We start from the raw sequence: 16974 nt of genomic DNA on the forward strand, positions 1-16974 counted from the left end.
AGGACTTCTCCTTCCATTGGTGCATGACAAGGCCATCCTCTGCTACATATGCAACTGGAGCCATGTGTTCTTTGTTGATGGCTTAGACCCTGGGAGTTCTGAGGGGTCTAGCTGGTTGATATTGTTGTTCTTCCCATGGGTTGCAAACCCCTTCAACTCCTTCATTCCCTTCTCTAAGTCTTCTATCAGGGATCCAGTGCTCAGTCCAATGGTTGGCTGCTAACATCTGCTTCTATATTTGTAAGACTCTGGCAGGGCCTCTCAGGAGACAGCCATATCAGGCTCCTTTCAGCATGCACTTCTTGGCATCCACAATAGTGTCTGCATTTGGTAACTATATGGGATAAAACCCCAGGTGGGACAGTCTCCGGGTGACCTTTCCTTTAGTCTCTGCTCTATGCTTTATCTCCATAATTTCTCCTGTGAGCATTTTGTTCTCCTTCTAAGAAGGAGATATATCATTGATGGAAATTGCTTCATTTACCATTGAAGCTTGCTCCTTGGTTGTACTACAAAGACGGAACATACTTAATGTTATCCCTTTCTATTTAGCCTTCATTTATGGATGCATAGCTTATGGACAGGAGGGATCAAGGCTGGGACAGATTGAGGAGCTGTGGATATGGCCATAACTCTCAGCTATCTCCCACTGAGGAAGGTTTACCTAACTGGTGCTTCCCTGGGAGCTCCACAGGGAATAAGTCCAGTTGCCCACCCTAATGATGTAGTAGCTCACTTCCCTTTCCTATCTTATTTGCCTATTTCTCTGATCATCAAAGAAATTATAAGTATAGAATTAGGGATAATCTTAAGGAAGAATCCAGACTTTGATTTTTGATACAATATGAAATGAATATATATTAAAATTCTCACTTTACTTAATAACAAGACAACAAGCGAGAAATCAAATCTATGATTACTGAAGTACAGAATGCTTAATTAAACTTGGCCTTCAGATAAACAACATATAACTTTTCAATACTAGTATTGCTAACATTTTGTCTGAGCCCTGCCCATATTCCTCCAAAATCATTGTCTACTCAGCATTCAAGTCTATCTGACTATCTTGTATTTTATACATTAAGTATGACAACATTAACCAAAGAACAATTCAAACTACTGTACAGTTATGAGTTTAAACTCATAAATAGATTAAAAACTGGCAAACTGGATAATATCTATAGGATGATGATTTGTTGCATTTACCAAACATAGCATATATGTGTATAGATAAAAATTATTGCCATTAATGACTGTCTTCTATAATTTGTAGAATTTTAAGATATTCAAACACAAGGTTGGGTAGAGCTAACCTGGGACTATTACCTATACAAGTTCCTTGGCAATCTTTCTTTTTTCTTCCCTTCTTTTCTTCCTTTCTTCTTTAATTCCTTCCTACCTACCATCCTTCTATCCTTCCTCCCTCCATCCATCCCCTTCCCCAATTCTTTCCCTCCTTCCCCCCTCTCTCCTTAAGTTCTGCTTCTGAAATCCTGTTGTACCAAAGGCGGGTCCTGGGCTGAGGCCCTGGTCTCTTTCTCTCCCTGGTGTTGAGGCCTCCGGGCGGGGCGCATGTTAGTTAAAAAGGAGGTGATGTACAAATGAGATATTTTATTGTAGGACAGAGAAAATAGGCCAGTCAAGTAGAGAGAAGGAAAGGAGAGGAAGGAGAGAAGAGAAGGAGAACGAGAGAGAAAGGAAAGGAAGGAAGCAAGATGAGCGAGAGCAAGAGAAGAGAACAAAGAGCAGGAAAGAGAGGAGAGAGCAAGAGGAGGGAGAGGAAGAGCAAGAGAGCAAGGGAGTGAGGGAGTGAGAGAGAGAGGAGCGGGCAAACTGCCCCTTATATTGTATGGGGTGTGGCATGTCTGGCTTGTGGTCAGATGACTGAGGATAGGGTCCAGCTAGAATGCTGGGAGCTTGGGGCATTGTCTACCTGATAGAGCACACACCTCCTGTAGGGGTGCAGCTGTGAGGAGTTGTGACCGAAACAGGAACCAAAGACTCAGGAGTTATGGCCAAGCTCCTTCTGCCCCTTCAAGCAGAAATTGCCTGCAGGGGCTCTAGGACTCAAAGCCAAATGCTCTACTGAGCCTAAGTTACTGAGCAGACCACTGCCCCACACTGCCCCTCGGGATGGCAGTGCTATTAGTACAGAGAGGTTTGTATCCAGCTCTTTGTCAGAAATACAGAGTCCAGCAGATACATGCGTATCTCTCTGCAGGTAGCCAGACAGATGATGTTGTATCAGAAGGATTGGGGCTAGATATACAGATACAGAGACCGTAAGTTTAAGTTAGACCAGAGAGTTTATTTGGGTTAATATTGATAAGGCAGGGGAGTATAAGACACTGCAAGATAAGTAGAAGTAGAAAACTAAGCAAAAGATATTTAGACTTAATACCAGACATAAGGAGAACCAAGAGGGGACATTCATACAGAGCCCAGGAAAAAGAATAGAACTTAAGGAATGGGGTCTGGTTGTTACTCCAGAAGGAGTGATGTGAACTACCATGTGAACCACTTTATCCTCCTATCTTCTTGCTTTCATTTCTTAAGTGATGGAATTATAGGTATGGCCCACTAACTTGGATTTATCTTAAAAGGATCTTCCCTAAGATTATAACTAGAGAGGTCAAGGGGCTTCATTGATAGGAAGGGGTTGGTGGTAAATTCTTGTCAGTATTCAGTCTTTGTGGGTGTGCTCTGGCAGAAGTCTCTCTGAGAAACCCAGGAGACCTCCCTATGAAATTAACATGAAGAGAGAAAGACACCCCTCCCACTCAAACTCCACCAAAATCCACAAACAAAACAACAACAACAAACAAAAAGCAAATGGACAGACCCGCATGCAATTACGATCATATCGGTATTATTTTATTATTTCTCTTTAGATTCCAGAAAGTGAAGAAGTAGAAAAAAAAATCACAACATATTCACAAAACCAAATCTCTGCCACCTCACTGCATCCATCTAAGTATCCAAAAGTGGGATCTAAAATCAGCAGTGTTTTGAAATTTTATCACTTTAAGTGAGATAGATTCTTATCAAATACATTATAACATATTTATTTATCTTTCTTTTTGTGTATAAGTGTTTTGCTGTAGGTATGATAGTGTACCACATGCATGCAGTCCCTGTGGAGGCCAGAAGAGGGCTTGTATCCTCTTGGAACTGGAGTTGCAAACGGTTGTGAGTGCATGTTGGTGCTAGAATTGAATCTGGATCTTCTGTAAGAGCAGCAAGTATGCTTTACTGCTGAGCCATGTCTCCAGCCCCAAATGCCCAACAAGTAACAACTTGAGGGAGGCAGAATATGTTTTAGCTTATATGTTTTAGCTTATTCAAAGAGCTTGAGAAAGGATACAGCCAAGCGTGCTTAAGAAGGCACGGATGGTGTCAGTGAATGAGATGGTTAGTCACTTTGTAGTCAGCAAAAAGAGGAAATGGGCTAGGCTATCAAACAATACTCACCTTCTTCAAAGAGGCTCCTCCTCCTAAAAGTTCTACAGTCTTTCAAGACAGCAACGCTAGTTGGGGATCAAGTGTTCAACGAGGAGCCTCCCAGGACCTTTCACATTTAAACCACAGCAGATGTTCCCTTCATTTGCTCTGGTGGCAAGATGACTTCCCATTGTAATGAGAGCTGGGATTGGACAGATCCTTCTCAGCCAGAAGGACACGAGGGAGGAGGATGGGGAATGCTCACATGCTAGCCTTGGAAGATTACTGAATGACTATGACGTATCAATTACTGCCATATTCCTAAGGCTGCTTGCCTGTGAAAATCAGCTTAACAAACTGGAGGAAACCCAAATCAATTTAGAAGCTCTTTCTAGAGCCTTGTATGAAGTGGCCAATGGAGGCATTTAATGGAGCAGATGGGCTCTTGGAATGTGGCAAGTGGCATCTGGTGACAAGAGTTTGCTTTCTGTGACTCGGAGTCATTTAAATTTTAAATTTGGACAGAGGAGGAGGAGATGCCCAAGTCTGTGGGATTCCAGAGACTGCTGTTGGCATTCTCTCCAATAAGCAGATGTTTTCCTTAGTGATGTTCCTACACAGGCCACTAGTAGTGAGATTAACAACTCTAGCTTTTAAGGCAGTCATTATCAGCACTGAAGTGGTTTTCAAATGGGCAGTATCACTTAGTCACTGTATAAGGAAATGTTTTAGTAGTTAGGGAAAGAAGTCACATTGCCTTGTTTATGCATTTGTAACAATAACAACAAAAATCACAGAAATAATTTACAGCCCATTGCAAGCATTGTATGTTTTCCAGATCTGGAGTTGGCTAAAAAGCCTGGACAAGAGAACAAGCTCACTCAGAGAGATTTTGGAGTAAAAGAATAAAAATCCAATATGAAAGAGAGGATGCCATGGACCGGGACTGTTTCCTGTGATGTGCTTGTGGTTGTTTATGGCAGCTGAAATCACAGAGAACTCCTGCCAGTTCCTTGTTCTTCCCAAGGAGAAAACCAGAAGCAACAGACACTGTGAGAGTAAGCCTTCTGCTGAGACACAAAAGACAGCTGGCAGAACTGTCTGGCAGAGAACAGACTCCGAAGATGTCCAGCTGACCAACTTCTAGTCCTAGAGCCTTTCCACAAACATTGCATTTACAAGTAAGAGTATCAAGCATCATTCTGCACACTCAAATCCTTTCTGAGAATTGTTCCAGAAGCAGAACAATTTGGTACAACTTAGGCACACAAGACTGAGAAAGTGTTAGTTTTATAGGGGTTAGCAATGGTGGGATTGCAGAAAGTCCACATTAGATAGCTGTCAGTGTCTAGAAAGTCAGAAACCCTCCCTATATTTATTATTATTATTTTATTTTTTATTTTTATTTTTTTTTTTATTTTTTGTTTTTTTCGAGGCAGGGTTTCTCTGTTTAGCCCTGGCTGTCCTGGAACTCACTCTGTAGACCAGGTTGGCCTTGAACTCAGAGATCTGCCTGCCTCTGCCTCTCAAGTGCTGGGATTAAAGGTGTGTGCCACCACTGCCCGGTCCTTATATTTATTTTATCTTGTACCTTTCTTTGTGCAAAATTTGTTGGTTAGTGAGCACGTTAGTGAGCTACTTTCCTGTTGCTGTGATAAAACACCACGACCAAGAGTGATTCCAAAAGGATGTTTCCATTAGGAGCTGGTATAGGGGCTGGAGCACAAAGGTGAGAACTCACACCCTCCACTGAACACATAAAGCAGAGCGAACGAACTAGAAGCAGGACAAGGCTGTACACTGGCAAAGCCTGCCTTAGTGGCATACTTTCTCTAGCAAGGACATACTTCTTCAACTTCCTAAAACAGAACCATCAACGGGAACTAAATGTTCACATACCTGGAAGGTTAGGAAATGTTTTCTTCCAAGCCATACTCACTGAATATTGATTTGTACAAGGGCAGATAGACTTTTCCTCAGCATGGTGACTAACATCATCTACAGTAGTGATTTGTTCATTGTGAGATGCTTGTCTGTGGTTGACTTTTGGTTTATATATGAGGTAAGGTTATGACCAATAGGAGGTTAGAGACCTCCAGGGAAATCTAGTCTTTCATGGAATCTGGAGCAGGGCTGTGTGAATCACCTGCAGGTTGTGTTTGTGTATCAGGTATGAGTGTTTCCCACAGAGAACTAGAGGAGGTTACGAGCAGCCAGTCTCATGTGTGCCTTCCTCTAGGAAAGAGTATTCCTCCGGGGGAAAGGGTGAGCAGCATCTCACTGGTACTTGCTGAGCTTTTGTCTTGTTTGATTTTTTTTTTCTTTGCTAAGGGCATGCATGCATCAAAACATGAGGTACCCCAGGATGTGGGTGATCTCTGTGTTCTAGCTCAGATGTTCTTTGTAGGAACAGAGGATGTTTTTTGTTCTTTGTTTCTCATCTCTTTTCTCTCTTTACCTTGAGGATATTATATATTCTATCAGATATTCTTATGGGAAACCTAAAAATTTTACTTTAAGATCTAAATGCCAACTATTTAATATTTGAGTTATGTGCATAATCTCATAGGAAAAAAACTTTTCAAGTTTTATATGGCTTAAGATGCATAAATACATATAATATGCAAATATGTGAAATAAAATGTAATACATAAAGTAAGATATATAAGTAAAAATATATTCAATTGAAGATAAATTAGTTGAGCCAATGAATAATGTTTCAGAAATACTGGAGAAAACTGTGTTTTAAAGTTTTCCCACTCTGTGGCCACCCCCACTGAAAACTCTTTTACTCAGTTCCTAGAACAAGAAAAATACTTTAAGATGAAAATAGATTTTTCAGATGGTTCATAAGAATACTCTTCTTAAATATTTCTTCGGGTAGGTAGAGAACCAAAGTTAGCTAAGTGTTACTCTGGTGTGAAAAGCAGACTTTTCTTTACTCTAGAATATAAAATAGTAGATGAGGCTTTCTTTTTCCTGAGATGGATCACATTTCTAGAGCATAATGTTCTTTGGCCCTAACAATGAAAAGATGATGAAGTCTAAACTTAGTGGTAGATTAGCAAAGACATTAAAGTATTTGTTCAAGTATCTGGACTTACATCTCATTTCTTTAGTGAGTCAATGGCTATATCAGCTACTTTTCCATTGCTATGATAAAAAAAAATACCCCAAAGCAAATTAGGGTTTGTTTTGGCCTATAATTGGAGAATCAGAATTCATGATATTTAGGAAGACATGGAAAAGTCAAAGAAAGCAGGGTGCCAGGATGAGTACATTGGCTGATGACATTTTCGTCTATACACAGGATGCAGAGAAAGGACAGGAAGTGAGGTTAGGCTATCGACACTCCAGTCCTAACCTAGTAGCATTTCTCCAGCAAAGCTTCACTTGCTAAGAGTTCCATAACCTCCCAAACAAGGCTATCAACAGGGGACCAAGTGTTCAAATGCACGAAACTTTGGAGGATATCTCTCAACCAAGCAACCACAATGCTATTTGGCAGGAATTTTCTAATTATTAGATTCCAGGTTTCATTGTGTTCCACCTTCTTTCCACACTTCATACTCTTCATGTAACATTGAGGTGTGGTAAAAGTTCAAACACCATTGCTAAGTTATGGAATTGTGGGGAAAGTTGCCAATCAATGAAGTGATGGTTAATATTTTGAGCCCTTAGATTGAGTTTTCCACTTGGGAACCTTTTATAGTTGTGATAGTTAACATTGATAGCTTCACACAGCCAAAGTAGAGTAATCTAGGAGATAATACTCTGGTAATATCTAGAGAGTTTCTAGATTAGGGTCATGGAGACTGGAAAATACACTCGAAGTGTAGGTAGCAACATTCCATGGGCTTAAGTTCTATGCCTAATAAAAAGAAGAAAATAGGCAGAGTAGAGTGCCAGCATTCACCTCTTTGCTGTCTGTCAGTGGGTGCACATGATGAGCTGTCACTCATGCCAGCAACCATGAATTCACACCATGAGAGGCTGTCCTTCAAACAGTGAGCTAAAACAAAACAAAACAACACAAAACCAAAAGCAACAGCAACAAAACCTTTCTTTCTTAAGTTGCTTTTGTCTGGTATTTGGTGGTGCATTGAGAGACTTAACCACTACAAAGTGCTTTCTTAGGGAATAACAATTGAAATTTTTCTTATAGACACATGCTTGGGCCCTTAGCTGAATCATCTACTGCCCTTGATCTTTTACCCCTGGAAAGTTTTTCATCTTTGGGTTTCTAAGCTATAGATTAAAGGATTGAGAATTAGGGAAGAAAGAGCAAACAAAGCCAATGGTGTGGGTGTTTAACTTCTAAGATGACTTGAGACCAAAGGCTTCTTTATTGTCCTATGAGGCCTTGCCCAATTGACCAGGAAAGTCCAATATTACTTGAAAAGAAATCTCATTTAAATAAATGAAGTAATTTTCCTTGGTCTTTCTTACTTCCTCAGGGAATGTGGGGGCAGTGGTTTTAAGATAGTTAAGGACTTGTATTTTCAGAAAGTAAGAATGATTATATTTCTTTCCCTAAAAGGATGACCTTGACTCAGGCTGATTAGATTTTTGAAATGTTCCCTTTGTTTTGTCTTAGGAAGGTACCCTCTCTGTGACTTGTCACAAGCCTCTGTATTAAGCCACTGATGTAGGAAAATATAAATATCTTTGCTATTATGAAGTCTACAGAATCTGCATATGCCCTAATTGTATCATAAGGCCATTTAACAGGTTGATTAGGTAAACAGATGTATGTTGAATGTCCAATACAAGGTGATTTAACCTATGGTTTCTCCCTTAAGGCCCAGGGATCCTTTTAGGATTTAAGGATGATTTCTGTAGGGCCATTATGGACCTCCTGAATTTTTACAAAATCTTTAATGTGTGTATTAATTTTAAAGTATGGGTCCTTGGCTTTGATAAACTTTCTAGAGGGATCAATGATGTACAAACAAAGGGACTCCTTATAAAACAGCATTCTGTAAGGTCAATGCCCTTGACTTATTTCTCTGATGTCTTCTAGCACAATGAGTAGGAAGCGAGGCTGAGAGGGGAGATCCTCAGTAACATGGGAGCTGATACCCACTTGGCATCCATGAGATAAATTTTTCAGGGAGAGTGTTAAACAGTGGAAAGATCTTTAACAAGTTCTTGAGGATGCATGTCTCCATGCTCCCTGAACCTGCTGCCCACAACACAGCCAATGTTGAAAATCATTGCTTTGCTGGGCGAGTTTACATAGCTAAGTAATAAACATGATTCAGGCAGTCTGGAGTTCATTTTACAAGGATTTCTTATTAATATGCACAGCAGGCAGAGGAACCTGCTTGAATGACACAGTACTGGTTACTTTGAACTGGACCTTGAAACTTGAGGAAATGTAAGAATTTAATTAAAAAAAAAAACTTGAAAGCTTGAACAGAGAAATTTTGGATGACGGAAAGGAATGGAAACTGTGTTTTCTCCTGGCACAAAGACAGTATCCAAATAGGGAGATATGTAGTATGGTAGTCAGGTCCAAGTATAACAGAAATGCTGAGGTTCCGACAAAGGACTCTGCAAGTCAATTCACCAGTGCTGGCTGACGAGGCTCTTCACAGGTCATGTTGCTCTGTCAAACTTCCTTCCTTCCTTCTGTTCTTATGAAGTCTGCTCACAACAGGATGTGCAGCTTGACCAAACTCTAGCAACCAGGGGGATTTCTAAATTCCAATTCAGTATAATCAGCGCCAATATTTTGAAAAGGGCTCCAGAGAATCCAGTGCCCTCTTTTGGCCTCTGTGGATACCAGACATACACATAGTACACATGCACACAGTCAGGAAAACACTTAGATACATTTTTAAAAAATCCAACAGGAAAACAACTCATTATGAGAAAAGTGTTCAGGACTTCCAGAATATTCTGGTAAGGCTGACATTTGTCATATCAGCTGACAGTTCAGTCTGAATGATTTTCAGCATCTTCATGTCCTCAGTGAGACTCTGGATAACTGTGTAATGCATTTTCTGAAAATTGCCCCCTCAAACTTAGTTCTTGAATATTGTATTAGCTTCCTTCCTGCTGCTGTAACAAATTATCACAATGATGGTGTTTTCAAGCAACAGGGACTTGTTTCCTCACAGTTCTGATCACAGTCTGCTCACATTTCCAAAATCAAGGTGTTGACAAGAATGTGCTGGTCTTCCTATGAGAAGTGAATCTTCCTTTGCCTCTCTATAGCATCTGTAGGGAGCCAGACTCTGAAATGACCTCTCTGATATGCTCCTTCCTTGCAATGGGTCTGTCTTCATTTATGTTCCCCTAACTCCATTTTCCTCTGTTGAAAAAACATACATGGTTAGTGGCAGTGTTCTCGATTTCATCTCCAATTTATTACCCCTTTTTGTTTGATCACATTGGATACAATTTACATTTGCTTTTTAAAAATTCTCCAAGATGAACTTAGATGAAAGCATTCACTACATTTCTGTAGTGTGTGTGTGTATTCACACATGTTTATGCATGCATGTGTGCCACAACATGTGTGTGGAAATCTCTTTCCTCTGGGGGTTGAACTCAGATCCCTAGACTTGGAAGCAAGTGTCTTCCCAACTGACCCTTCTCTTCAGCCCTGTCTAAGCTTTCTGAACACACTTCTTTTCTAATGATTACATTCAAGGTTATAAACTCCTTGTGAGTGCTGCTCTCACATCTCTCAGTGTGTTAGACTTCAAGAAACATTGAATTTGAGATGAATTCCCCATGGCTTCTGCATTACACTGAACTCAAGTTTATTTTCCAAATATTTGGAGACTCTTTTCCCTAGCCATCTTTCATTGATTGTTTCTAATGGATATCATTTGTACTCTGAGGGCACAGTGATTTCTACTCTTAAGATGTGTAAGATGTATCCTGGGGCTCAGAATGTGGCCTCATGATGCTTATTCCATGTGAATTTCATAAAAGTGAGTATTATATTGTAAGTGTGTGGGTGTCTGTGTGTGTGTAACAATAGAGTATCAAAATGCAAATAACATATATATATATTATGTATATATATAATTGTGTATACATATACACATAATATATACATGTATATTATATTTCTCACATATATAAAATGCTATATAAATCTAAATACACATATTTATATATCTTGTACTGGCATTTATTTATTTATTTATTTATTTATTTATTTTGTCAGTAGTACTCAAGCTAGAGTCATCTGGGAAGAGGGCTTTTGCCTGAGAAAATTCCTCCATCAGATTGGCCTGTGGGCAAGACTGTAGAACATTGTCTTGCTTCATGATTGATATGTGAGGCATGGAGCAGTTCCCTGTGAGATGTGCCACCCCTGGGCAGGAGGTCATGGATAATATAAAAAAAGCAAGCTGAGCATGACATGAGGAGAAAGCCAGTAAGCAGCACCCCTCCGTGGTCCCTGAAATCAGCCCCTGCCTCGAGGTTCCTGTCCTAAAGTCCTACACTGACTTCTCTTCATGGTTGACTACAACTGTAAGATGAAAGGAACTTTCCTTTGCATGTGGCTTTTGGTGTTCTATTGCAGTAATAGAAACCCAACTGAGACAACGTTAAAGACTGCGTCTTTTGCTGGAATAATTCTTTTCTCATTAGATGATAAGTCCTTTTTCTTTGGCCTCCCTGCTGAGAATCTGGCTGTTTCTGAAATGAATGCATCTACTCCATCTTCTCTCGATGAATGCCAGCACAGTTTACAGTTTGCACATATTTACTTGCTCTTTTCTATCACTCTTACATATTGGTTTAAGCTACAGTTGCCAATACTGTATGGAATTGGGCTGATTTAATTGTAAACAAACTTGAACATTAGACAGAATCAAAGCCTCTGAAACGTGAATATACTTTAAAAGTCCAAGTAACTTTTGACAACTTGTACCAAGAACATTCAGTGGGGGAAAGGGAAGTTTTTGCAACAAACATGAAAGAATAGATGGCTAAGGTATGGGTAATCTAAATCTAAATACCTACTTCATACTAGACACAAAATAATCGAAGATAGTCCAAGGATCCAAACACAAAGGCTAGAAATGCAAGACTTTAGAAAACTTCATTGTAAAATCCTGTCCCATTTAGTTTTATTAAAATGCATAGCATTCTTCTTTCTTAGGAGAGGTTCAGAATTTCTTTGAAAAGTTGCACCAGGCTCAATAGCAAATATCATGGTGTGAGTTGAACAATTGGTACTGCATGCTGTTTGGAGTAGCTATTTGAAACAGGAGACTGCTGGGACCACCACAGAGGAAATCATTTTGAATTGTGAGACCTAACAGGTATCAACTGCTTAGGATTTGTATGAGGACTCAGAGTGTTCTTGGTATATTATTGACACCTTTCTCTTCTGGACAGTTCTCTCTCCACACCCTGCTTTTACTTTGTTGTATATATCAGCTCACATCAGTTGTGCAGACTAATGCCTTGCATTGTGGCATTTGTATTCATGAATATATTCTGCTATGATCATATTCGTCCTCTCCATTTCCTTCCCTCTCCCTACCCCACCTACTCTTCCCATTTCTTTACTTTCAATCTGTATTTTTTATTGGCTGCAGATAATTGAGTCTCATGTTACTACTTTTCATCAACGCTGACAGTCTCGATTGACCACTGATGTTAAAGTTATTACTGTTGGAACAATATCACTCCTTTCTCTATTAGTTTTCAACCTACTGCTCTTATCTTTTTTGTAGGCATCTTCTCATTTTTTCTCCCTTCTCTCTTAAATGGGCCCCTAAATTTTTTTGTTTTAATTAAAATGTCACTACGTTACTCTTCTCCTTCTCTCTCTCCGTTATTCTTGGCCATTTCTCTTCTTCACTCTTCCTTAGTAATCTTTCCCTTGATTAGTATTGTTACATGCATATAAATCTATCCATAAATATATAAGTAAAGCCTATTGAATCTGTTTTGTTGCTTGTGCGTATATGATTTCAGGGCTAGTCACTTTACACTGGATAATTAATTAGGGGCCTCACTCATGGAAGAGACTGATTCTTCTTCACTTAGCAGTCATTATTTGTCTGTACATTTTTGTCTATGGGTGGGGCTCCATGGACTTTCTCACCCTTCCATATTAGCATATCAATTGCAATTGTTATTATTTAGGGCTTGTTTAGCCAGTGATTCTACTGTGGCATCATGAGTGTAGCTTTCCGATCATTTCTAGGGCATACAATCTCATAGAAGACTTCAGGATCCTCTCATTTTTACAGTATTTCTGCCCTGTCCTCTGTAGTATTCCCTGATTTGTAGATGCAGTTTTACTATACCTGTATCCAGGAGGGCTGGGCTCCTTTATATTCATTATCTTTGTGTTTTGATCAGTTTTGTTTTCTGTGATGGTGTCTGTTGCCTACAAAGAGAGATTCTTTGATGAAGGATGAAAGCGACACTTATCTGTGGATATAAAGATAAGTTTTTAATAGGGTTAGGAATTATGCTAGTTTAACAAAGTGGAGGTAGTAGATTCTCCTCTAAGATTCATAACGCCACTAGTCCTCGGCAGTTAGCTATACTTCTAGTACCAGGTATGTTTTCTCCTCCTTTTGAATGGGCCTTGAGTGAAATGATACAACTGTTGGTCACCCAGGTATGAGTGCCATTATTGTACTTTTTGGGGATTTTTTTTAAAAACATGCTTGGTTTTTATTTTTATTTTATTTTATTTTTTATCAGATGTTTTCTTTATTTACAATATCTCCTTTCCCAGGTTCCCCTCCAAAAAAAAATGAAAATAAAATAAAATAAACCTCAAACCAAAACAAACCCCTGTTCCCTCTCCCCTCCCCCTGCTTACCACCCCACCCCCTCCTGCTTACTGGCCCCAGCATTCCCCTACACTGGGGCATAGAACCTTTCATATGGCCAAGGGCCTCTCCTCCCATTGATGACCGACTTGGCCATCCTCTGCTATACATATGCTGCTAGAGGCACAAGTCCCACCATGTGTACTCTTTGGTTGGAGTTTTAGTCCCTGGGAACTCTGGAAAATTTCCTGAACAGAACACCAATAGCTTATGCTGTAAGTTCAAGAATTGACAAATAGGACCTCATGAAATTGCAAAGCTTCTATAAAGCCAAGGACACTGTGAGTAGGATGAAAAGGCAACCAACAAATTGGGAAAAGATCTTTACCAACCCTATATCTGATAGAGGGCTAATATCCAATGTATACAAAGAACTCAAGAAGTTAGACTCCAGAGAAACAAATAAGCCTATTAAAAAATTCTCAACTGAGGAATACAGAATGGCTGAGAAGCACCTAAAGAAATGTTCAACATCTTTAGTCATCAGGAAAATGCAAATCAAAACAACCCTGAGATTCCACCTCACACCAGGCAAAATGGCTAAGATCAAAACTCAGGTGACAGTAGATGCTGGAGAGGTTGTGGAGAAAGAGGAACACTCCTCCATTGCTGGTGGGATTGCAAGCTGGTACAACCACTCTGGAAATCAGTTTGGTGGTTCCTCCGGAAATTGGACATAGCACTACCAGAGGACCCAGCTATATCACTCCTGGGCATATAGCCTGAAGATGCTCCAACATGTAATAAGGACACATTCTCCACCATGTTCATAGCAGTCTTATTTATAATAGCCTTTTGGGGATTTTTTTTCATTTTGTTGTGATTTATAAACATCACAACTTTCTAGGACTATCAGTTTGTGGTGATTTGAATATGCTTGACCCAGGGAGTGGCACTATTATTAAGTGTGGCCTTGTTGGAGTAGGTTTGACTTTGTTGGAGGAAGTGTGTCATTGTGAGGGTGGGCTTTGAGATATCTTCCTACTAGCTGCCTGAAGATCTGAGTCTTCTAGCTACCTTCAGAACAAGAGGTAGAATTCTCAGCTCCTTCAGCGTCATGTCTGTGTGGACACTGCTATGCTTCCTGCCATAATGGCAGGAACTAAATAGACTGAACTCCGAACCTATAAGCCAGACCCTAATTAAATGTTGCCTTGATCACGGTGTCTCTTTATAGCAATGGAACCCTAACTAAGACACAGTTGCTTCCCTCCATCCACATATCACACAATTTCTTCTCGTACCATAAAAGCTAGATTTCAGACAGTGGGATTTCAAGTGATCTAGCTCAGATTTTCTGATTTGTGTATCTGAAGTGTTCAGTGGCTTCTGCAACAGGGACTTATCTTTAACCTCTGAGAGGCAACCAATGGCAACAGCAATGACCTGTATTGTTTTCCCGGAGTCACTTGAACTGCCTTGACCAAAACTGGTTTCTTCATATGCACATGAATGCACTGGAAAGCTTGGATATTGTTATTATATTTCTCCAGTTTCTAGGGCAATTTGCTCTTTGTGTCATTCTGCAATAGATGGCCAGCCAAAGAGCTTCTGGTTTTCCATTTGTTTATCTTTTGTATTGCTTGTCCTAAGGAAGTTGGTAACATTAGTAATGACCTTGTTTTTTCATTTCTAAGCAGGAACCTTATAATTATATATCATACACACACACTGAATTGCTACTATCATGAGGAAAGTTATTGTACTTAGTGATTTTTAAGATTGATTTTATGTTGAACTTTTTCTGATTCCATAAAATTTCTCCCTATAAATTTAACGGACAAATCCACAGTTATGAGTCTTGGGTGCTCCATTTTTGGGACAATATGTAAGTGGGATAGAAAAAGTACAGGTAAAAACCAGGGAGGTGGTTCAGGAGTGAAATGCTTGCTGTCTAAACACAAGGGATAGTGTTGATTCCCAGGACCTAAGTAAATGTGGTTTGTGTTGAGTGGTCTGCTGCAGTTCTGGCCTTTGGGAAGCAGAGACAGGGATCTCCCAGGGCAAGCTGAATAAACAGCTCCACTCAAAGAAACCTAGTAAGCTCTAGATTTAAGTGAAGTATGTTGTCTCAATATACAAGAGGGACATGCCAGGAGCCTGTCCTCCACACATACATACACATGTGTAGATGTGCCCCCCACACATGAGCACACACACACACATACACACATATGAGTGCATATACATACAATCACTCCACACAGACATATACATATAAAAAAAGAAAGAAAGAAAGAAAGAAAAAGAAGCCCAAAGAACAAAACCCTTCCCCCAACCAGAAGGTAATTGCTCTGGTCTGAGCCTGAGCTTATCATTTGTGCTCTGGTCTAAAATAAGCTACCTAATATTCCTGAATCTTGGCTTCTTCACGTATGCCATTAGGTGGCTAATTTACACGGCAACAAAAGCTGACAGTCGGCTATTTTAATAGATATAGCAAAAAGTACCTAATTTATTGCTTGCACCCTTAGTGCTTACACATGAAATATTTTATTAGCCTTGAGGAAATAGCTATTTGAATGTCGGCTATTAACAAGGCACTGTGTGGCCGGCATCCATCCTCAACTTGTGTTTCCTCCTGTTTCAAGCATAAGAAATGTGGTTTTTGCTTGCTGACATATTTGAACACTGGGCAGATTTGTCTAAGTTATAGGCAAGATAGTTTCCAAATAACTGAATTACTGAAAAGATAATGAAAAATAAAATTATTAAATACTCAATTTTAGATCTTAATATATAAATTGATTAATTGACCAATTGCTTTAACTGGAGGAAAAAAGGTTCAATCAGGTATCTATGTCTGAATGCTGTTGAGCTCCCTAAGCAGCACCCTCTCCCACTGTCTTTTTCTTGACATATTTAAATATATGAATTGTATTATAAATTGTATCAATTGATTAAATAGATTTTCTTTAATAGAAATGACTGGTATTTTCTAAACAGCAAATTGAGATTGTTTAGTGCTTTCACCTTTAAAATCAATTAGAATTCTATTATTAAATGTCTACAAGCATCAGGTACTATTTAGAATCTGGACATAAGGAAATAAATAGACAGATACCACTTCTAAATATTCACCATCTGGTATGAGACAGAATCATTTTGGTGAAGATGAGTCTTGGCAAGTTTCACTCCATCTAGAGAAACAGACTTGGATGTTATTACGTCTTTATGATAGGTGAGGGAAGGCAGAAATATGAATGTGTGCTGAGAACCATGGAGACTGAAGGATTATCAACCCTTAAACAGCTCTCAGAAGGTCTGGTGAGAGAAAAGACAACTGGAAAATAAAAGGAGAGAGACTCGACTACAGAATTAAAGGTTTGGATTCTCTAAAAAACAGACCCAAGAGTAGGTTTTGTTAAATCACACTTCTACCATCTGTCTCCTTTTCCCAGAAATCAAGCTCCTCTCCTTCCCTGCAGCTTGCTCCTTGCCCCCTCTGAGATGGAGAGTTGATAAGAAAGCATGCTATGTTTACTTATAGTAGCAAGGTAATATTATGATCATATCTACTTTGTGCCTCTCTTACTCTTTTTTTATTAGATATTTTCATTTACATAATAGATTTCTCCCTTCCCAGTTTCCCCTCTAAAAACAAAGAAACAAACGAAAACAACAAAAACAAAGCCCAACTGCCTCCCCACTCCCCATGCCTGCCACTCCACCCTCTCCTGCTTATAGGCCCTGGCATTCCCCCACA

Source organism: Mastomys coucha, unplaced genomic scaffold, assembly GCF_008632895.1.
Source record: "Mastomys coucha isolate ucsf_1 unplaced genomic scaffold, UCSF_Mcou_1 pScaffold20, whole genome shotgun sequence".
NCBI classification, from domain to species: domain Eukaryota; kingdom Metazoa; phylum Chordata; class Mammalia; order Rodentia; family Muridae; genus Mastomys; species Mastomys coucha.